This window comes from Corythoichthys intestinalis, chromosome 11, assembly GCF_030265065.1.
Source record: "Corythoichthys intestinalis isolate RoL2023-P3 chromosome 11, ASM3026506v1, whole genome shotgun sequence".
NCBI classification, from domain to species: Eukaryota; Metazoa; Chordata; class Actinopteri; order Syngnathiformes; family Syngnathidae; genus Corythoichthys; species Corythoichthys intestinalis.
Window position 1 is genome coordinate 14686842 of NC_080405.1, and position 24002 is coordinate 14710843.

At 39.2% G+C, this 24002-nt stretch overlaps 1 protein-coding gene across 2 annotated transcripts in view; it reads left to right on the forward strand.

The window, feature by feature from the left end:
- elf1 (E74-like ETS transcription factor 1) overlaps window positions 1-24002 on the forward strand; it is a 119028-nt gene that overhangs the window by 1770 nt on the left and 93256 nt on the right. Inside the window, exon 2 of one of the 2 annotated variants that reach the window (XM_057849418.1) lies at window positions 22650-22723. The exons of the other annotated variant lie outside the window; for it this stretch is intronic. The gene's annotated coding sequence lies outside the window, so the exon portion shown is untranslated. The remainder of the gene's footprint in view (window positions 1-22649; window positions 22724-24002) is intronic. 2 annotated transcript variants of the gene reach the window in all.

Here is a 24002-nt window from a genome sequence, read left to right on the forward strand (position 1 = left end):
TTTCTGTTCATGTTAGGGCATTTACAAGTCACTTCTTGTTGAGTTTGAGTCACTGCCTATTCATTTAGGAGATTCCTTGGGTTACAGAACAGGAAGTGACCCATAAAAAGCCCAAAAATGAACAGGAAGTGACTGATATTCAACAGGTAATGAACCTGAAATGGCCCAAAAGGACCTCGTTGCCTGGCATTGGCTGCTACTGATAGCCATACAAATGGGAGGGTCCCGTTTGAAGTGGGAGGGGTTCATTTTCTGCCACCCTCCCAGTTCAAATGGATTGGGCGTCAACTAGTGATAAACGTATAGGAAGGGATGAAGATACCTTGTATTTCAATTTGTTAGTTGTTTTGTAGAATATCCTAGAACGATTTCCTGACTAGTGTATCGATAATCGTTGTATCGCCATATCGTGAGATCATCGTTATCGTGAGCTTTGTACTGAAATCGTATTGTATCGTGAGGTACCAAGAGGTTTCCACCCCTAATCACCATAGTGAACATAAAAAAGCAGTTTCTCATTTCTTTGAGCAAGTTGCAGATGCTTTTGTGCATCCATGCAAATTATTTTGTAAAATTCTCTGCTTTTTCCTACATTATCAGCTGCATCTGCCATGATGGTTTGAAATGGATGATCATGGGTCTCTATTGAATAGTCTACCCACCCACAACAATTAGTCACTACTTCATTGCATAAGTCTTTACATGCAAAATGTCTGAACATGTTGTCAGAATATGTCAACATGTGTGTGCTTATTTCTAAGCACTTTTGTTACTTATTTTACGTAACTTACTTTAACCTGCCCAAATTTGTGATAGTTTGGGAAAAAGTGGGTTTCCACCACTCCAACATAATCAGGGAATGGTTTGCAACCCACAACAGAATGGTAATGTAGTTCCTCCCACCATACTCCCCGTTCCTCAATCCAATTGAAGATTTTTTTCTCCACATGGAGATGGCAAGTGTATGATCGCCAGACTCACACTCAGATGACTCTTCTGGATGTCATGAATGCAGCACGCATTGACATCACAGCATATGCCTGTAGAGGCTGGATGAGGCATTCAAAAAGATTCTTTCCACGCTGTATAGCAAGAGAGGACAACCACTGTGACGTGGATGAAAATTTGTGGCCCAACAGGGAGGAATGTGAAGATGTGTAGAAAGAATGGGGGAAAAAATCCTGACATGTAGCACTTAAAGATGATTTGTGCCGATTTTTCACATTTCTAATTTTGCTTTTGTGTTTTTAGTTTGTGATACTCAGTGCTGTCTTTTGCTTTCTGTATCGCAGTGACATGATCTGTCAAGAAATTGTAAACATGTCCAGTTTTTTTGCAATCAATCTCCCACACATGAAGGTGTAACTGGCAATTTTCATCAAAACTTACATACACCATCTTCAGAATCCCAGACTTCCACCAGAGTAACTGTTCAATTGAGAGCATGATTAAGCAATTTGACTGTCTTGTCTGTACACAATGAAACAAGGAATTGCCATTCTGACTGCACTGACATGTTCATTGACACACAAATTTAATTATGAGCGATAGACTAAGTATTTTGCACAAAAAAATTGGCTTTTGCAGGTAATCCATGTTGTTTTGCTACTTGTGCGACATGTTGTGAGGGTTGAACAAGTAGTTTTGAGAATTTCAATTTTGAGCTGAGAAATGTACCAAAGCAATTGAGAAAAACTGTAATATACCTGCTGAAATGTAAATTATTGCCGGTGTTACCGTTATTTACTCCTACATTACTTTGCTACCTTCTTTTTGACAGACATGTCACATATTCAAGCTAAGGTGGTAGAAGAGTAATCCAAAGTAATCATTCAATTCTGTTTTGTCAATCTCTATAGGGTTCAAATGATATTTGGGTTTGTCTACTTATGGTGCTTATGCATTTGCCAGCCATTAGAATGTGATCAAATGTCCTTGGCATTGAGAGTGTTCACTTAGGTTTGCCATACAAGTCTAAAAACAACTAGCTGAAATGCTTAAATAATGTTTAATCCTGGCGTGGTGCTCCCCGGGCGTCTCCGCTCGTCTGCGTGGCTATCGCATGTTTGATGGGATTAGTGCATGGCTGGATGTGAATGGGCGTACTCGGGTGGAGGACCTAGGTGCCAGGATTGGCGATGGGGTGGCTTACGGTGGGTTGCCAACTGGCTCACTCTCACAAGGGATTCACACGATTACTGGGTTGTCGATCACAGGGCTGATTTGTGTACACTCCACTCCTCCCAATCACTTATCTTTTAGACCCCCCCCCCCTCTCTTTCCCTAGTTAACAGGCCCCCCACATGGTGACAACCAGAAATACATCTAGCTTGCTACTGTATAGCACCAATATATTCATATTTAGTGTAGGCGTTCAATGTATATCCTGTTGTTGTTTGTGTTTCTTCAGTCTCTCTCTCCTTCTTTTCTTCTGTACCCCCATAAACCCTTCCTGTACGCTGCTGTGTCTAAATAAATGAGATATTTTGAATGATCACAATGGGAGTATGTCATACTCCAAAGTGAAACATTAAAACTGTTCAGACCAACCAGACACTCATGTCATTCTTCATGTCAAACAGCTGAACAGGAAAGGTTAAAAAACAAAATAAAACGGACTGATTTATTTGCGGGGAATACTCTGCAACCATATGAATGCAACGCTCTCCCTCTGATGACATCAGTACTTGCACAAGTCACTTTGGGCATGCGCAGTCACTGTTACTAAACATTCAAAACGTCAAAAATGGTGGAAGGTTGGCTATAATTTACAGTTTTTATAATATTTCTAATTTTTTTTATGTTTGCATTTTTGTGCATTTTGAAGCAAAATAATAAAACGTGTGGAGGCCATTGATTCAAGTGGGTAAGTTGTCTTTCGGGCTGAGGAGGTTGTTGTCAAGGAAGTGCATGGCTGTCGCCTTGTAAAACACTGCACTGCCCCCTCGGGCCTGGCATGAATACTACATCGTTTTCACGCAGAATTGCGACATCGTTCGAATAGAGACGGAACCATGTAAATGCAAACATGAAATGTTTTTATTCTCGGAGCCTCATCATGTAAACAGTCTCTACATGAAATGTTTTTATTCTCGGAGCCTCATCATGTAAACAGTCTCTAATTGTAAAAAGAAAAACGTTTGATGGACACACCACAGACATCCAGCTTTAGATTACCAGAGGTGTCTATGAGCTAAAATGTTCACTCACTATCCATTAAGCATAGCTGATTTTATGGTCTCAACTTTAAACTTATTTCTTTGGCATGTCAATATACATAGCCCTTTTAGAAATTATGTAAATCTTACAGATCAATTTTAAAGATAAATTACTCTAGCAAACCAAACTGAGACAGGGTTTATAGTTGTACTAATCAGGTCTGACTGATGTGTGGTGGTGTACAAGGAAATGGTGATACAGGAGGAAGTCCACGCATTGCGCAACTGAATATTTAACCGTACGTTCATACAAGTGTGAAATTATTTACTGTGTCTATGATTCGTGATGGATAGTAGAAGGAAATTGCTCTATATGCTTGCGAGGCAGGTTACATAAAGATTATACTGTACACTGTTGATTTTGAGGGTGACACGATATTCCTTCATTTTTTAAATTTTTTATTTCTTTTAAACATAGTTGGCACATTATACTAAGCTAAGCAACCAGGATAGGAGCACAAGTTCCTGTTTCCTTTTCTTTGGCCGCATGTTGGTTGAGTGTTCAACTTGTCTGTCCCACATTTTCGTGTTTGGATTCAAAAGTTCACTCCCTGCCTTCCTGTTTAGTGTTAAATTATTCCCCTATGCTTGTATTGATTTTCTCTTGGTACTCGAGTTTACTTCCACATTCCCCAAAACATACAGTGTATCACAAAAGTGAGTACACCCCTCGCATTTCTGCAGATATTTATCTTTTCGTGGGACAACACTGACAAAATGAAACTTTGACACAATGAAAAGTAGTTTGTGTGCAGCTTATATCATAGAGTTAATTTATTTTTTCCTCAAAAGAACTCAAAATATAGCCATTAATATGTAAACCCCTGGCAACAAAAGTGAGTACAAAGGCACATCTCTAAATGTCCAAATTGAGTACTGCTTGTCATTTTCCCTCCAAAATGTCATGTGACTCGTTACAGGAGTGCTGTCAGCATTGCTGCAGAAAATGAAGAGGTGGTGGTGGTGGTGGTGGGGGTTGGGTCAGCCTGTTAGTGCTCTGACCATACGCCGTACTCTGCGTCAAATTGGTGTGCATGGCTGTCACCCCAGGGGGAAGCCTCTTCTGAAGAAGGTACACAAGAAAGCCCGCCCGTCTCATCAGACCATAGGACATCATTCCAGAAATCCATGTGCTTTGTTGACATGTCTTCGCAAACTGTTTGCGGGCTTTCTTGTGTACCGTCTTCAGAAGAAGCCTCCTCCTGGGGTGACAGCCATGCACACCAATGAGCACTAACAGACTGACCCGCCACCTCTTCAGTCTCTGCACCAATGCTGACAGCACTCCTGTAATGAGTCACATGACATTTTGGAGGGAAAATGACAAGCAGTACTCAATTTGGACATTTAGTGATGTGCATTTTTTCATAGGGGTGTACTCATTTTTGTTGCCGGCGGTTTAGATATTAATGGCTGTATTTTGAGTTATTTGAGGGGAAAATAAATAAACTCTATTATATAAGCTGCAAACAGTCTACTTTTTATTGTGTCAAAGTTTAATTTTGTCAGTGTTGTCCCATAAAAAGATATACTTAAATATCTGCAGAAATGCGAGGGGTGTACTCACTTTTGTGATACACTGTATGCGTTAACTAAAAATGGTTGTCTACATATGCCTTTATTTAGTTATTAAGAGGCACTTTGACTTTTGTCAGCATCATTTTTACAAAAGTTCCCCCAGCACAACAATAATAACAGACGTTATTGTGGTTGCCATGTGGTGTAAAAGCACAGGTGCTCATAGGAATCCACCGCCTTCGCATGATGTCACCCTCTGTGCTTTACTTTTTCCTTGACGGGATTTAGAAGGAATGTTTATGAAAAAACTCCCTGTAAACCCCTTCTCTTATTTACTTACAACATTGGTCTAATGTACAAACTATTGTGTGTGTGATCAATATGAATCTCTTGAGAGTCCAAAATGTTTCCCAGATGTTTACATTTTTGGCCAAAGACGTTCGTGTCATGAGACGCGCGTGCGCGAACTTCATTGGTCGCCTGCTTCCCTTAGAGAAGGCGGCGGTGACGCTGGTGCAGGGAGGGGGAGACCGAAGGACAGACAAGAATCCCCCCGTTCCTCCCATCCAGTTTTCCCATGGTGGGATCACTGGCAGAGGGATAATTGGAAACTTCAATCCACTGAAAGCAATTATCCCTAGCAAGAGTTTCCAAATATACTGCAGTGAAGGCTCGCCCTGTGCCATTTGTTTTTACACCGTCCCACCATGCTGTTGCCTTGTGATATGCTCGTCTGCGTGTATGTGTATTCGCAGATTAGACAATGTGTGGCTTCCCGGCAGCCTTCTTATCCCGTGACAGTGAAGTCACTCCTCCAGTATGATCATACAGTGCTAAGACTCTACTCGCTGCCCTTTTTTTTATTGACCAAAGCTCCTCAGGCCTTTCTTGTCCTGCTTGTCTGAGGTCGGCTCAGCCTCCTTAATGGGCCTCGACTTATTGATCGGGCTACACAAAAAAAGATGAACTGAGAACGTAAGCTATTTGAAAGGCACCGCTGCTCAAGTTTCAAAAATGCTTTCAACAACGTATGAGACACAGACAAGTAGAAAAAGTAAAAAAAATTATTAGTAAAAATTATTTAGCTATTTTTAACAATAATCTGTTGGAATACCGTGGGGAAAATTTGTGAGATTATACAGTTGTCAGAGTGGGAACCTCTTGGTACCTCACGATACGATACGATTTGTGATACAAAGCTCACGATAATGATGACCTGATGATATAGCGATACAACGATTTTCGATACATTGGTCAGGAAATCTTAGGATATTCTACAAAAAAAACTAATAAACAGAAAAAGAAGCTTCTGCTGTGAATTGGAATGAGTTTATCACTAGTAGACATCCAATCCATTTGAACTGGGACGACGTAAAAGTGTAGGGCTGCAGCTTTCGATTATTTAAGTAAATGATTGATCAATCAGTTATTTACAGTAGTTCAGATAATCGAGTAATCAGATTAGGAACATTTAAGGCACAGCAGAATCAATTTTAGGAAGTGTAAAACAAAGTCATGCTAAGATTGCACTTTCAATAGAGCATTTCAGTGGTACGTCTACATACGAAGTTAAGTCGTTCCACGACCTTGTTTGTAAGTCGAAATGGTCGTATGTCGAGCAGGAGTTTATAATACATACAGTTGTGGTCAAAAGTTTACATACACTTGTGAAGAACAATGTCATGGCTCTCTTGAGTTTCCAGTTATTTCTACAACTCTGATTTTTCTCCAATAGAGTGATTGGAACAGATACTTCTTCGTCACAAAAAACATTCATGAAGTTTGGTTCTTTTATGACTTTATTATGGGTTAACAGAAAAAGTGATCAAATCTGCTGGGTCAAAAATATACATACAGCAACACGAATTAGCAATTTCTTGTGAGTGATTATTGACTTGAACAATCATTGACTTGAACAAGTCAGGAAAGTCACTTGAAGCCATTTCAAAGCAGCTGCAGGTCCCAAGAGCAACAGTGCAAACAATTGTTTGTAAGTATAAAGTGCATGGCACTGTTTTGTCACTGCCACGATCAGGAAGAAAACGCAAGCTATCACCTGCTGCTGAGAGAAAATTGGTCAGGAGGATGAAGATTCAACCGAGAATCGCCAAAAAGCAGATCTGCCAAGAATTAGAAGCTGCTGGAACACAGGTGTCAGTGTCCACAGTCAAGCGTGTTTTGCATCTCCATGGACTGAGAGGCTGCCGTGCAAGAAGGAAGCCCTTGCTCCAAAAGCGGCACCTTAAGGCTCGACTGAAGTTTGCTGCTGATCACATGGACAAAGACAAGACCTTCTGGAGGAAAGTTCTGTGGTGAGACTAAGCAAAAATTGGAGCTGTTTGGCCACAATGCCCAGCAATATGTTTGGAGGAGAAAAGGTGAGGCCTTTAACCCCAAGTACACCATGCCTACCGTCAAGCACAGTGGTGGTAGTATTATGCTGTGGGGCTGTTGTGCTTCCAATGGAACTGGTGCTTTACAGAGAGTAAATGGTATAATGAAGAAGGAGGATTACCTTCAAATTCTTCAAGATAACCTAACGTCATCAGCCCGAAGATTGGGTCTTGGGCGTAGTTGGGTGTTCCAACAGGACAATGACACCAAACACACATCAAAAGTGGTAATGGAATGGCTAAATCAGGCTAGAATTAAGGTTTTCGAATGGCCTTCCCAAAACCCCATTGAGAACTTGTGGACAATGCTGAAGAAACAAGTCCATGTCAGAAAGCCATCCAATTTAACTGAACTGCACCAATTCTGTCAAGAGGAGTGGTCAAAGATTCAACCAGAAGCTTGCCAGAAGCTTGTGGATGGCTACCAAAAGCGCCTCATTGAAGTGAAAATGGCCAAGGGACATGTTACCAAATATTAGCGCTGCTGTATGTATATTTTTGACCCAGGAGATTTGATCACTTTTTTCAGTTCACCCATAATAAAGTCATAAAAGAACCAAACTTCATGAATGTTTTTTGTGACAAAGAAGTATCTGTTCCAATCACTCTATCAGAGAAAAATCAGAGTTGTAGAAATAACTGGAAACTCAAGAGAGCCATGACATTATGTTCTTCACAAGTGTATGTAAACTTTTGACCACAACTTTTATATATGTATACATATACTAAAATTAAAAATTGGAATAATAATATAAAATTAATTCTCTAATAATGCAACAAATCGGGTTCTAATGAGTTTGTCTGTACCTGAACGCACCGCGTGGCTGACGTAACAGAGAGAAAGGTGCAGTAGAGGTTTTACTTTCTCTAATAATGTTTTTTTTTTTTTTGGCGTCAACTACGGCGGATAAATGATTAAAAACCTGAGGAAGCTGGAGATTTTTTTGCGCAATTAACACAATAACTTTCACCTTAACTTATAAAGACTGGCGAACAGAGGTCAGAGGAGGACCGTCAAGGTAGACATTCTACGGCCGTAATATCGAGCCAGTTGTCTGATGCGCACAGCACGCTCATATTTTTCTATCGTTTTTATCTTAATTTCAATGCTAAGCGTCACCTTTTTCCTTTTTTTTCACCACCTGCACTAACCTTCTTGGAACCTATGTTGATTTCTCTCTCAAGAAAATCCGGTGTGCGTCCGTCTTACGCCAAAATAAAAAAACTGCGACACCGTCATAAATCGTCGTATTTCGAGCATGTCGTCAGATGTAGAAACAAATGGCGGGTCAAATTTTACGGATGTCGCCAAAAAGCGATTGTGTGCCAAGGTACCCCTGTATATGTGAATACAAAATAAAATTTGCAAGTGTTTTTTCAAACTATGCAGGATTGCACTTTCATTTCACAAGAGCTATAAACGCATTTAAAATTAAAGTACCTGAGTTTAAAAAATAATAAATGAGGATCGAAGTACCGTATTTTCCGCACTATAAGGCGCACCGGATTATAAGGCGCACCTTCAATGAATGACATATTTTAAAACTTTTTCCATATATAAGGCGCACCACATTATAAGGCGCATAGAATAAACGCTACAATAGAGGCTGGGGTTATTACCGGTATATGCGTCCATTAGACGGTGCTGCGATAAAGGGAATGTCAACAAAACAGCAACGCAACAGCAAGGTAAAACATGTAGTGCAACATTTATATCACATAGTGGAGGGGAACTTTTTCTTATCCACAGCCACCCTTTTTGTGTTAGTTGGGTTATAATTTTTCTACTGTTTTGCAATGTATGCACTGTATTTGACCAGAGCATGTATAAAGGCCAAAAAAGCCAATGACTATACCTGCTGCTTATGTTGAACTATCAAATATAACACTATTTATTCAAATTTTGGGGGGAATTTGTTGTCTTTTTGGTCCCAAAATGTTGATTTATAATTGGTCAGTGAAGGAAACAACAGTTTGGACATGACATTCAAGGTGTCACGGTGTCCCAAGTAAGATTTTGTATATTATGAGAGTGTTATTTGTGGTTTTCTCATTACAATGGTGCAATTTTGTAAGCCCGTTTTTGTTTGCAAATTTGTATAAATCTGTGCCAAAAAAAAAAAAAAACTGTTGCGGCTCAATATTGATTCATATATAAGGTGCGCCGGATTATAAGGCGTACTGTCGGCTTTTGAGAAAATGTAAGGCTTTTAGGTGCGCCTTATAGTGCGGAAAATACGGTACAACAAAAGAACTATTGGCTAACTTGCATAGCAAAAGTCTGTTAGCTTAAATGCTATAAAGTGCTACACTTAGAACCTTATGTTAGTCTTAAGGTTGTAAGTGTAGCACTGGAGCAGCTGGATCCAGCCATGTTAGATGAGCTATGTCATATTCACTGTTGCCATTAGAGGGCAGTGTATCCACCCACCTGATAAAAATAACAAATCCTCAAAGCAGCAAAATTTGAAACTTTTTCTAAACAAATTATTTGAGTAAAACGATTATTGTTGCAGCACTAGTGTAGTGTGATGCATGTGTGTGTGTACTAGTTTTGGAAGACTGCCAGAATGGCGGCACACTGTTTGGATGGAAGTGCCGTGATGTCACATTAAAAACTTCTACAGCCATAACACACCAACGCTTACCAATCAAATCACAAATTACTTACTGCTTACCTTGCTAACTGTGTTTATTTTACTTTACTTTTTTACCTAAGCTTTAGGGTACCAATCTTTGTTGTACCAAGTTTTTGTTCTACCATTTCATTTTCTTATACTGTATATACTAGGGGTGTGACAAAACATCCAAATGATGATATATCGTTATACTTTGTATCCCAAAAGGTTATCGATATACTCCTGCCAAGAATCGAGATATCATTTTAAAAAGGTGTCAGTATCTTAAAAAAAAAAAAAAAAAGAACCAACAAGTTGCTACCAAAATCTTCCACCATAATAGTGTCTCAGTTAACTCTAAGGCTACATTGATGGTCTTCGAAGCCCAATCCATTTAGACTGGGAACGTTCGTTCGTTCGTTCGTTCGAAACCAGACCATTTACAGTCATTCTGCCCGATTTTCAGGGCATTTACAGGTCACTTGCTGTTCATTTTAGGGCATTCACAGGTCATTTTCTGTTGAGTTTGAGTCACTGCCTATTCATTTGGTTTATTCCCTGGTCATTTCCTGTTCTGTAACTCAAAATAAACAGGAAGAGACCCATAAAATTCCCCAAAATCAACAGGAAGTAACTGAAAACGAACAGGTAAATGACCTTAAATGGTCCAAAATTAGCTCATTGCCTGGCATTGGCTGTCAGTACCCGGCCATAGACGTTCAATCCGTTTGAAGTGGGAGGGATGGCAGCCGTTCATTCGCTGCCACCCTCCCAGTTCAAATGGATTGGACGTCTAGACATGATAAACTCATTCCAATTCACAGCAGAAGCTTGTTTTTCTGTTTATTAGTTGTTTGTAGAATATCCTAGAATGATTTCCTGACCAATGTATCGATAATCGTTGTATCGCCATATCGTCAGATCATCATTATCGTGAGCTTTGTATCGCAAATCATATCGTATCGTGAGGTACCAAGAGGTTCCCACTCCTCGATGTTTATTGTAAACTCTACTGTATATGAGAGAATATATAGTAAACTAAGTGCCAACTGTGACTCATGACATTTATCCCCCATACATCTGATTACACTCCTCTGTTATTTGACACCTGGGATATAACCACAAGGTGGCAATGTTAATAATGCTTTGAGTCAGTCTTCACATACATGGCTGATGATATCCACTGAGAATTGCAGGAACTGACTGGCAAAAAAAGAGAAACAAAACTGTCGCACTTCCCCTTTTGAGAACAACCGCCAGTTGCTGCGGCATGTTCCTTGCATCCACAGCCGCGTTGAAGAGACTGCTGCTCTCAAGCGAAAGCTTGATTCCACTCCGTCAGACATGTTGGCAGCTGCTGCTGTGCAAGACGTCATGGTGAGAGAGGAGAGAGGCATGGGAAAATTCACCTGCTGCCTCATTCTTCTGTCACACATATCTGATGGCAAGCAGATAGATCCACAGCGCTCGCCTTGGCCAACTTTCTCATTCAACATGTGGACGGTCATTGTCATGTCAAAGGTTTTATAGAAAAAAAAAATATATATATATATATATTATTTCCAATTCTCTAAGCACAAATTAGTTTCCCAGTGTCTATCAAAAATACTATATCATTGCTTTCAATTTATCTGTAAGTTTTGTATAGTACATGGCATGGTACATATTTTTTGGCTGAGGACTCCATTCATTCCTTTCGAATATGTAAAGAAAACATGCATTTAGGATGAAACTGAATGAAAAATATCCCAAGAATAAGCAGAAACTGGAGTCAGTTGCAGTGGAGGCTTGGCAGAGCATAACCATTAATTAAATCCAGAGTCTGGTGATTATTACAGTATGTGACTTAAAAAAGTGCAAGTTTGAGTTTATGTCCAAGAACAAACATTAATAATTGTAGAAATAACAATAAAAGGGAGAATAACAGGCTAAATAGAAACCTGTTAATGTCACATAATGTGTTTACCAATGTATGGAGCTCATTATAAATCAATACAAACTGTAAACACATCTAAACCTGTCCCGCTGTTATGTGAATGACGGGAATGAAGTCACACTTGTGTGTTTTCCCGTGCTTGTGCAATGCATTACATAGCCTTTGACTCTGCCTACATTGTGATGAATCACTTTGCAGGATGTCACGTGATTACTTAACTACATTGCTTTGATAGTTTTTATGATTTCTAAAGTCTAAATAGGTGCTGAGGTCTATTGAAGGAGTGGCTTCGGTTGACCGGTTCTATTATACTGGAACAGTGATTTTTGTCCGTAGAGCTAATTTCAGTGCGGCACATATCCTCGAGGTTTGTTGAATAATTGAAATGCAATGAGCCAATGGCTATTATAAGCCTGGCCCCTGAGTGATAAGTGTAAAGTATACTGTATGCTTGATATATGCTGTGCATTGTAATAATAACTACTGACCTTGAGCTCTATTAGTTTGATCATTGGAGTAAACTGGAACTATTGTGCTGTTTTAAACTGAATAAGTGTTTATGTTGCTTTTATGGGCGAGAGCTCTGGTACGTGACAGAAAAGACCTCTGTGTGACGATATAGAGTGCAGTGTCTTTTATATTTAATGAGTTGCACTCAGCATGTCCATTCTGCTGTAGCCACTGGCCATGTTTGCACTGGGGAAAGTCAGGCATTGCCCCACTAGATCTAGTTGTGATTCCACTCTGAAATTTTCATAATGCTGAGTGCTTGTTCAGCATTATTTCCTGTCTCTCTCCTTACTTCTGTTGCGTTGCAAGGAAAAAGCACAATGCAACAGTATGGGTTAAAAAAAAAAAAAAATAAGATTGGAAATTTTTAAGTCGTAGTATCATAAACTGAAAATTCCATAAGTAGAGACATATTTTCCGTGTACAGTGGGGAGAACAAGTATTTGATACACTGCCGATTTTGCTGGTTTTCCCACTTGCAAGCCATGTAGAGGTCTGTAATTTGTATCATAAGTTCTCTTCAACTGTAAGGGACAGAATCTAATACAAAAATCAAGAAAATCACATTGTATAATTTTTAAATAATAAATTTGTATTTAACTGCATGAAATAAGTATTTGATACATCACAAAAATCGAACTTAATATTTGGTACAGAAACCTTCGTTTGCTATTACAGATACCAAACGTGATCCTTGACAAGGTTTGCACGCACTGCAGCAGGGATTTTGGCCCACTCCTCCATGCAGATCTCCTCCAGAGCCTTCAGGTTTCGGGGCTGCTGCCGGGCAACACGATCTTTCAGCTCCCTCCATAGATTTTCTATCGGGTTCAGATCTGGTGACTGGCTAGGCCACTCCAGGACCTTTCAGATGCTTCTTACGGAGCCACTCTTTAGTTGCCTTGGCTGTGTGCTTTGGGTCGTTGTCATGCTGGAAGACCCAGCCACGACCCATCTTCAGGGCTCTCACTGAAGGAAGGAGGTTGTCAGCCATCTGTTCCAAGTAGGGCTGTCCCAAACGATTATTTTTCTCCCGATTAGTCAGTTGACTTTTTTCACGACTAGTTAACTAATCGAATATATATATATACTAGTCTTATCAAAAAAATTGCATATTGTAATAAAGTTAATTATTTTCTATAATGTACTGATAAACATTAGACTTTCATGTTTTAGATTCATTACACACAACTGAAGTAGTTCAAGCCTTTTATTGTTTTAATATCGATGATTTTGGCAAAAAAGTCAAGAAAACCCCAAAATCCCTATCTCAAAAAATTATTTCATCCGACCAATACAAAAAAGTGTTTTTTAATACAAAAAAAAGTCAACCTTCAATTAATTACATCAGCTATTCACTCAATACTTGGTCGGGAATCTTTTTGCAGAAATGACTGCTTCAATGCGGCGTGGCATGGCGGCAATCAGCCTGTGGCACTGCTGAGGTGTTATGGAGGCCCAGGATGCTTCGATAGCGGTCTTAAGCTCTTCCCCAGTGTTGGGTCTAGTGTCTCTCAACTTCCTCTTCACAATATCCCACAGATTCTCTATGGGGTTCAGGTCAGGAGAGTTGTCAGGCCAAGTGAGCACAGTAATGCCATGGTCAGTAAACCATTTACCAGTGGTTTTGGCACTGTCAGCAGGTGCCAGGTCGTGCTGAAAAATGAAATCTTCATCTCCATAAAGCTTTTCAGCAGATGGAAGCATGAAGTGCTCCAAAATCTCCTGATAGCTAGCTGCATTGACCCTGCCCTTGATAAAACACAGTAGACCAACACCAGCAGCTGACATGGCACCCCAGACCATCACTGACTGTGGGTACTTGACACTGGACTTCAGGCATTTTGGCATTTCCTTCTCCCCAGTCTTCCTCCAAACTCTGAACCTTGATTTCGGAATGACATGCAAAATTTGCTTTCATCTGAAAAAAGTACTTTGGACCACTGAGCGACAGTTCAGTGCTGCTTCTCTGTACCCCAGGTCAGGCGCTTCTGCCGCTGTTTCAGGTTCAAAAGTGGCTTGACCTGGGGAATGCGGTACCTGTAGCCCATATCCAGCACACGCCAGTGCACGGTGGCTCTGGATGTTTCTATTCCAGACTCAGTCCACTGTTTCTGCAGGTCCCCCAAGGTCCGGAATCGGCCCTTCTCCACAATCTTTCTCAGGGTGCGGTCACCTCTTCTGGTTGTGCAGCGTTTCCTGCCACACTTTTTCCTTTCCACAGACTTCCCACTGAGGTGCCTTGATACAGCACTCAGGGAACAGCCTATTCGCTCAGAAATTTCTTTCTGTGTCTTAGCCTCTTGCTTGAGGGTGTCAATGATGGCCTTCTGGACAGCAGTCAGGTCGGCATTCTTGCCTATGATTGCAGTTTTGAGTAATGAACTAGGCTGGGAATTTTGAAAGCCTCGGGAATCTTTCGCAGTGGTTTTGAGTTAATTTGTTGATTCAGATGATTAGGTTAGTAGCTTCTTTAGAGTACCTTTTCATGATATGCTAATTTTTTGAGATAGGGATTTTTGTTTTTTCTTGACTTTTTTGCTAAAATCATCAATATTAAAACAATAAAAGGCTTGAACTACTTCAGTTGTGTGTAATGAATCTAAAATATATGAAAGTCTAATGTTTATCAGTACATTACAGAAAATAATGAACTTTACAGTATCACAATATGCTAATTTTTTTAAAAAGGACTAGTATATATTTCTTTTTTTCTAATTTAACAATTAAATTTTTGTTGATGCTTATTAATTCAAAAAACATTTTGCAAGACATAAATTCTTTGTCATCGTATAAATAATAATAACAATAATAAATCACAAACAATTAGGTCAAATGCTGCTGGCCTGAACTAGTGCAGAATTGAATGTAAACGGAAACACTGACTTCACCTTTCCAACAGGAGTCAAAAACATTCTTACAATCCTTTTTGTGGTATGTGTATATAGTTCTAAACATTAAAATGAAGGAAGGTAAGCATGTCTACACGCTCAGGTATCAAGCCTGCCCTTTTTTTGGTAAAAATGTTGGTAACTATGTTCCCAGCAGCTGAGAAAAGACGCTAGATATTAGACATCAATTAATGATTATAAACTAAAAATGATAGACATTTTGAATAGTAAATATAATGACTTACCTTATTTTGATGGTTGGGTTGAAACAAAAACGGTTGTGCGGTGTCTGTAAACGGGGGTCTCCAGGGTAAAACGGACAAATTCAAAAATAGTTCGGGGGCTAAATGTGCATTGAAACTGCTATGGCAGCATATAGAATTATTGTTCTATTAAACACAACAATTCTTTTGGCTTAAAATACAGCAGATTATTTTAAAGAGGGGTGCAAGAGCAGAAACTTTTTTTTTCAGCCTTATCTGTGTTTTCTGCCACATATATTTTTTTTTAAAATATTTTTTTTCCACAAGCGGGAGCTTCCATGATCTTAACAAATAAAATCTGCATGCTATGCACAGAGATGGTGAGACTTACAGCTTCTGGGAGCAGCAGCAGAGTAGATAAATCATGTCACGTCACGCACGTGTCACTGGAGTTAAGTACGTGAAAAAACACTTAATGATTCAGGTTGATATGATGCACATAAAGGCAACTTCAATAAAGAAAAAAATGTCGTTAGTTAGTTATATGGACTTACGATCCGCCAGATTGTTGTTTCTTGTCGTCTTCCAAAGTTACACCTGGGTGACGACACTTCCAAGTGTTCATTCATGGCTGACGTGCTGCCATGATATTTGCAGAGACTGTCAATTAAGTGAAATAAGAAGTGAAATAAGTCCATGCTTTAGCCACTCTGGTACGCTTTTTTGGCTTTATGTCGCTTTCCCCTCCAGCATCCCGAGCGTCCGCCATTCTCAACTATATACCTGCATACCGTATTTTTCGGACTATAAGTCGCAGTTTTTTTCATAGTTTGGCTGGGGGTGCGACTTATACTCAGGAGCGACTTATGTGTGAAATTATTAACACATTATGATATAATGTCACATGTTATTTTGGTGTTTTGGAGTGACACTGATGGTTTGGTAAACTTGTTAGCATGTTCTTTATGCTATAGTTATCTGAATAACTCTTAATGGCTATGGCCCCGTTCGCGTTCTGCCTTTTACAATGTGTGTTCAAATGTATTATTGACTTTTTTATATTGAAATGCATGCTTTTAGTTTGTGGCGCTTTCACGCCCATGTGGGGGTGCACTTGCACTTGTTTACGCTAAGAAGAGCGCTCACACGTCAGAAGAAGACTGACAGCTACGCAGCGTCTCTGAGCGAGTGGCCGAGAGAGAGAGAGAGAGAGAGAGAGAGAGAGAGAGAGAGAGAGAGAGACATGGCTGCGAACCTACGTTCATTGTTTATGCTTGTAAAATATCTCCACAGAGGCAACGCCTGTGTGTGTCATCTTTTCTGTTGTTGTTGTGTGTTTTCCACCCGCGATCGGACACTTAGAGCCAGTTGTGTGGTTGTTTGAACGATGTGCTAATGCTAGCGAACGCATGCTAACCGTGTCATTGCTGTAATAGCAGCTAATTATCATGTATTTACGTTGATGCGAACCTGTTTGGTATTGAGGATAAAACTGATTCAGCAAATTATACGGACGTCCAGCATCGTCATTTGGGAGTTTAGCTCGCTGTATAGCCAGGACCGAGCCGTAGCGTCCTAGTGAGGACAGTATATTCGCATTTCGTTGTTCATGCATCATGTAACATCATACTGTACACTTATTCAGCATGTTGTTTTCTTTATTGTATTTTTATATTAAATTGCCTTTCAAGATAACATATCTGTTGTATGTGTTGGATTTTATCAAGTAAATTTCCCCCAAAAATGCGACTTATACTCCAGTGGGACTTATATATGTTTTTTCCTCTTCGTTGGGCATTTTATGGCTGGTGCGACTTATATTCAGGCATGACTTATAGTCCGAAAAATACGGTATATATATTTTTTAACCCGTCATTAACTGTCGAAGGGATGCTGTGCTCGTCGCATTTACGTCATCGTTGACGTCGACCACGTCGACTCGTCGGGACAGCTCTAGTTTCGAGCCCCCCAAAATTCAGACATGAATCTTTAATCAAGCATAAAAATGCATTAAAACATGTATAAAAATACATGCTACTATTATATTATTGCACAATAACAATAAAATGAGATTTGTGCATAAGTAAGAAACAAAAAATAAAAGTTAATACACTCACCTAAAGCTGTCGGAACATGAGTGGCGAATGAAAAGGATGCTGGATACAGTAGAGGTCCCTCTTAGCCAATTGGATGCCAGGAAGATGCAATAGCCAATGGCAGAACAGCTATAAGTATGGTATGTTCAGTAAACTCTGGGAGCTGCGAGTAGCGGCTCATACTGTATTTTTGCCTTTCGTATCCTGAAATTTCTTTCGTAACAAGAGGCAATATTTTCTTGTTGAGGCGTGTCTTAACCTGAAAATTCCTTACGTAGGGACGTTCGTAAGGAGAGGTATCACTATACATTGTTTTTGTGTTAAATACAATATAAAACCTTGGTCTTGCAAAATACGACACAATGGTTTTGCCTTTGTGACTTCAAAAGTGTATATCAAGTGTGTTGGCCCCTTTTATTCATCAGTACCAAAGAGGTAGTGCTGTGGTTAGTGAGCCGTTGCGTCTTCTACAGGCTTTTGCATCATTGTGTCATCACTGGAATTAATCAGTCACATGAACCATATACGTACACTGTTCGTATACAGTAGTTGAGTCCATTCTGCACCTTGTTGCACTGTTGTCACAATGTTTCATCTTGAGCAACTCTCATTTTCACAGCTCCACAAAGAATTTTGCTCCTTTATAGAAGTGGTGATAATCTTTGCATACTGTCGTCCAGACAGCCTTCTTCTTCTTGACCTCCGACTCCGAGCCACACAAATATGCGACGTGTCCTCCAATGCCACCGCATACCTTAGACCGTCAAGGATTGTTTCATCATTCTTATCAGAGTTTATGAGTCCAAGATACCCTGGCATAACTCTTGACTGAATGATCTGGATTCTCTCTGACGCGTAAACAATTCTTCTGTGGATTGTTGCGTGGACAAAATAGCGAAGTGCTGGTAATCTTGTGTGTGTCAGTGCAATAAAAGTTGCCCCTTCAATTGGAGATACATCTTGTGGAAAATAAGGGGCTTCTGCTATATCTGATATCACATGTAATGAGCATTTTTCATTTAGAAGGTGTCACATGCCCCAACAGAAGTGTCACACCATAAGGCAAGTCCATCTTTTGCTTCTTCATTGGCGCAATCTAGAGCCTTTTGTGGTTTCTGTGGGATAAGATGTGAATACATTTTCTAGGGTTTCCTCACTTTGAATTTGTTTTGCTGAGATTACTCTTGTCAAAGAACCTGGATCCAGATATGGCCTGCCACATCATCTTGCGTGGCTCGCTAAAGCAAATCAGGTGCTTCAACTTTGTTTCTTGCTAAAATTAGTACAGATGTCCTTATCGCATATTTTTGCACCTGAGTCAGAGTCACCAGATTTTGAGAATCTGCCCGATCTGATAGAGAAAAAAATTTAGATTAAAAAAATTCAACATTTTAAAATTTTTTTATTTGAACAAAAGCAAACATGTTACTGTACTATACTGTTTACAGTACTTTCCGAGTGTTGCAGAGTATAAAACGTACACATTTTTTTTTCTTTTAGCAGTGACAATATATTTTTGGATTATTTTGTTACTTTTTAGCCCTTAAAAAATTAATAACACCATCCTTTTCACCCAATTCCGATTCTGGTGTGATCGGCCCACGTTATCGGATCGGGGACATCCCTAAAATTTAAAAATTCAATAATGTTTAAAGAAATGTAATCAGTGTTGAACAAAAAGTTTTACTGGCTGCAGATTTCAAAACCAGATATCATTCAATTTGTTGTGTAAATGAAATAAGATAGGTGATCATACACGAATCCCCCATCCCTACCTACATACACAATGGTCCATTTGCATATGTATAAATATATATGGCGGAAAACACTCAGGTGACTTGACGTTCTGCTCTGTGACCCCCAATTTGGCCAAATTACAAAACTGTCCTATATGCATGTGTGATACATCATTGGAAAGCTTAAAATCTCTGTTTTCTGGGGAACAAACATTTTGAAGAGGAGGGCATTTTTTTGTCACCTTAAAAGTAGGTCAAATCAGGTGAGTGAAAATAGACGTTTTTCAGACCTTTGAAAGTTTCTTTAAGTTTCTCATTTAAGAAAAGGTTTTGGACACCCATTTTGGTACATTTCAAGATGATCCCCTTTGTCGACTCAAGTCTTTGTTAATCAATATGCATGCACTAACTCATGTGGGTGGATGTACACAAATAAAGGAAATTGGTGTGTGAGTAAATGTACATTTAATTTAGCCCTGTGTTTGATTTGGCTTGATTTTAATCTATGCAAATAAAAAACATTTCTAGGGGAGTTTTAGGGGTTAAATTCCAATACCGTAATATTTTAATTTTTGCGCTGGGCTTTTAAAAATATTTTTTCAATTATGATTAAAAAATGTAAATGCATGACTGCTTTGACTCAGAATAAAACCCTACATTTGCTTAAAGCGAACATATAAATGTGAGTACATAACACTATTTATTTTATTCAGCCTTGCAGCCTAGGACCTAAGCTTTATGATTTAAGCATCTAATGTATCTAATACATCGATATCATCCTATTATAAGCAATCCAAACGGCAACAAGGGTCAAAACGATAATGGATAACACGCTAGTCAGTTAGCCTGCTGTGTCCATAATTTTCGTGCTAGCGTTCGACTGCAACGTATGTCTTTTTGTGGCTTTCCGGCAACTCGAGATGCGAGCATGAGCGAGCATCATTAATGACATACTGATTTTAGCGAGATGTTATCGCGCACTTACCTTGTCTTGATCCAAAAACGCCGTGTAGCATGTATCACCGATTGTCAAGACACAGCTGTGAATGGCCACAGCCGGACTTTGTGGGGATATTATGGGTGAAACACGGTAATATAACAAGTGTCGCGACGTGGAAGTTACAGACAATAAAGAGTGGTCGAGATATTCTTTTTCAAATATTTAACCTTTTAAACTTATTTTTTTCAATTTTTCCTTGGTTGGATCGAATATTTATCATCTAAAATATCGGGGAAAATGCGATAGTAACAAAAAAATACGATTAGTATTTTTTTATTGTGACGTAATTTGTATGAAAGTTTTAAATGTTCGAGTGAATATTATTATTTTTTTTAAAGTAAATATTAGACGTCAATTAACATTTCTAAGCTAAAAATCATAGACATTTTGAATATTAAATATAATTACTTACCTCCTTTAATGGCTGGGTTGAAACAAAAGCAGTTAAGCAGTGTCTGTAAACAGGGGTCTCCAGGGTAAAACGGACAAATCAAAAATAGTCTGCTGGCATAATGCGCCATAAAACTGCTGTTGCAGCTTATAGACATATTGTTCTATCAAACACAAAAGTTCTTTTTGCTTAAAATACAACAGTTTATTTAAAAGAGGGGTGCAAGGGCAGAAACTGCTTTTTCAGCCTAGTATGTTTGTTTTCCGCCATATACTGTATATAAATATACACCTATATACATCATATTCTGTGTTGCATATTTGACTTAACAAAGTAGTTTAGACGCATTTTAGTAATTGCTAAATATTTACATTCTTTAATTCACAGAACACTCACACAGGTCATGAATTCGCCAACTATATAAAGTCCTGGTTGCAACTCTGAAGGCGTACTCATTAATCTTTGCGCCTGTGAATGGCAAATTTTCCACCTGCTTTTGGGTGTTATCTTCAATTGACTGTCTATTTTCAGTTAACAACACAATCATTTCTATGCTTCAGCTGCTTTTATATATGGAAAAAAAAACGAGGGATGCAGGCACTAAAGTGAAGTGAGTGAATAAACTCTTTTGACTTCTAATATCCTTGTAATGGGAACACTGCACTTGCAGTAATCCATACAACCCAACATCTATGTAATTAATTAACACGTTTCTTCTCGAGAGTTTCAGTTATTGCTGTGATCCTTTTCCGTACCACATCATGATATTCTTGGACTCCTTTTGCCTGGCATGATTTATGGGGTGCAATCATTGTGCCTCAGTATGAGGGATAGATTTCCCACAGAAAGACAATTATAATCCCATAACTTGGCCAACAAATAGCCTTGTACTATTTACTTACATAAATTATTGATATTTTTTGTTTATATATTGGATGGAATTTTTAATGCTATCTACTTACATCAGCAAGTGCCATCATTAGCTAAACAAGTAGAAGGTGAAGTACATACACACTGGGTGTGTGTCTGCTTGTGCTTGTGTCACTGTGTTATTTAAACAACCTCGCTGAGCCACCAAAATGTTGAAATGCTTGCTTCCTATTTTGAATTAAGTTGGGGAAATGCACAGGCGTGGAGGCAAACATACTTATTTGGACTGAGCTACACTGAGCAAAAATTGTAGTTCCCCCTTGCACTGTCCACATTGTTCCTCTGCTACAACAATACAGTTATTCGAAATTTTGCAGAGTGCAGTGTTGTTTCTGTCAGCCCTTTTAATTTTCGTCTTAATCTTTTGGAGGATTATACTTACCATATTGGCCCGAATATAAGACGGTGTTTTTTGCATTGAAATAAGACTGAAAAAGTGGGGGCCGTCTTATATTCGCTGTCTAGACATTATACCCATTCATGACGCTAGATGGCGCCAGATATCATTGAAGCGAATGCTGAACTTGAGGAGTAATGTTCTGTCATGACAGATCTCAGCTACTCTCAAGTTTAACCAGTTTGCATTATTTTATTTCAATGTTTTTCCTTTTTCAGATTTGTTTCAAGACTACAGTTACAGTTAGACCTCACTTTGATGGTTAATGCAGTTATTGGAATTTTGTTGTTTTATCAAAATAGATTGGTTTATTTACATTTCAAAAACCAGAAGCCATTCATTTACCGATGTGATTGAACTTGTGAACATGTGGCGGAAATTATGGCACATTTTTGTCTCGCTCTCGTTCCTGTCAGATGAAAACTGGCATTCGTCTCGTTATGTTATCATCTTGTCATCGTCATGGAAAAAAAATTTGACAATGAAATATTTTCGTTATCGTCATCGTTGACGAAAACTGGCAGAGTGGATTCATGTAGTTGTGTTGTGATCCCACAACCTGTCTCAATCCTCTTGAAGCAGTTAGTACAGGTTTCTTGTTCCTCTTCTTTTATACCAACTAAAGTTTGAAGACTGTATTGAGTTGGGGGGGGGGGCGGCCGCAGCAGGTCACATGAGTGACACAACCAGACACTGCTCCGATGCAGGCTAATTATTCGTAAAAATGTTACACATTGTGAACTTGTGACGGAAACTATTGGCATTTGTACTTTTCTTGTTTAGAGTCTCTCCCCTCGTTCTTGTTTTCCTAGGTCTTCGATGCGTATGTGTTACATTAGCGGTCCAGTTCTTCTTCAGGGCATTCCAAATGGTTGCAACAGGACATGTGAGTTAACTGTACAATACTAGTATACTATGTAAAAAGGGTTCTCAAACTTTCTGCCTCACTATCCCAAACATGGCCTTTTTCCGAGAAAGAAATTCTTAAACGCTATAAAGTTCTGGTTTTGGAGAGAATAAACTCCCAAAGGTTTTTATGACATAAAGTCTGAAATAGTAAAGTTGTATTTTAACATGTACAGTGGTACGAAAAAGTGTCTGAACCTTTCGGAATTTCTCTTATTTCGGCATAAAGTCACCATCAAATGTGATCTGATCTTTGTCAAGATCACACAGATGAAAAAACAGTGTCTGCTTCAAGTAAAACCACCCAAACATTTATAAGTTTTCATATTTTAATGAGGATAGTATGCAAACAATGACAGAAGGGAAAAAAATAAGTAAGTGAACCGTCACATTTAATATTTTGTGCCCCCCTCCCTCGGCAGCAATAACATCAACCAGACGCTTCCTGTAGCTGCAGATCAGTCTGGCACATCCATCAGGACTAATCCTGGCCCATTGTTCTTACAAAACGGCTGTAGTTCAGTTAGATTCCTGTCTGTCTTTAGATCATGCCACAGACACTCAATGGGGTTCAAGTCTGGACTTTGACTTGGCCCCTCCAGAATGTTTATTTTGTTCTTCTGAAACCATTCTGAAGTTGATTAACTTCTGCATTTTGGATCATTGTCTTGTTGCAGCATCCATCCTCTTTTTAGCTTCAACTGCCTGACAGACGGCTTCAGGTTTCCCTGCAAAACATCCTGATAAACTTTTAAATTCATTCTTCCATCAATGATTGCAAGTTGTCCAGGCCCCGAGGTAGCAAAACAGCCCCAAATCATGATGCTCCCTCCACCATTCTTCACGGTGAAGATAAGGTGTTGATGTTGGTGAACTGTTCTATTTTTCCTCTACACATGACGTTGTGTGTTACTCCCAAACAATTCAACTTTGGTTTCATTAGTCCACAAAATATTTTGCCACAACTTCTGTGGAGTGTCCAAGTGCCTTTTTGCGAACATTAAACGAGCAACAATGTTTTTTTAGACAGCAGTGGCTTCCTCCGTGGAGTCCTCCCATGAACTCCATTCTTGGCCATAGTTTTACATATACAGTAGTTGATGTGTGCGCATAGATTTTGGACTGTGCCAGTGATTTCTTTATGTCTTTAGCATACACTCTAGGGTTCTTTTTGTACCTCTCTGAGTATTCTGCTCTGAACTCTTGTCTTCATCTTTGGTGGAGGGCCACCCCTTTGGAGAGAAGAAACAGTGCCAAAC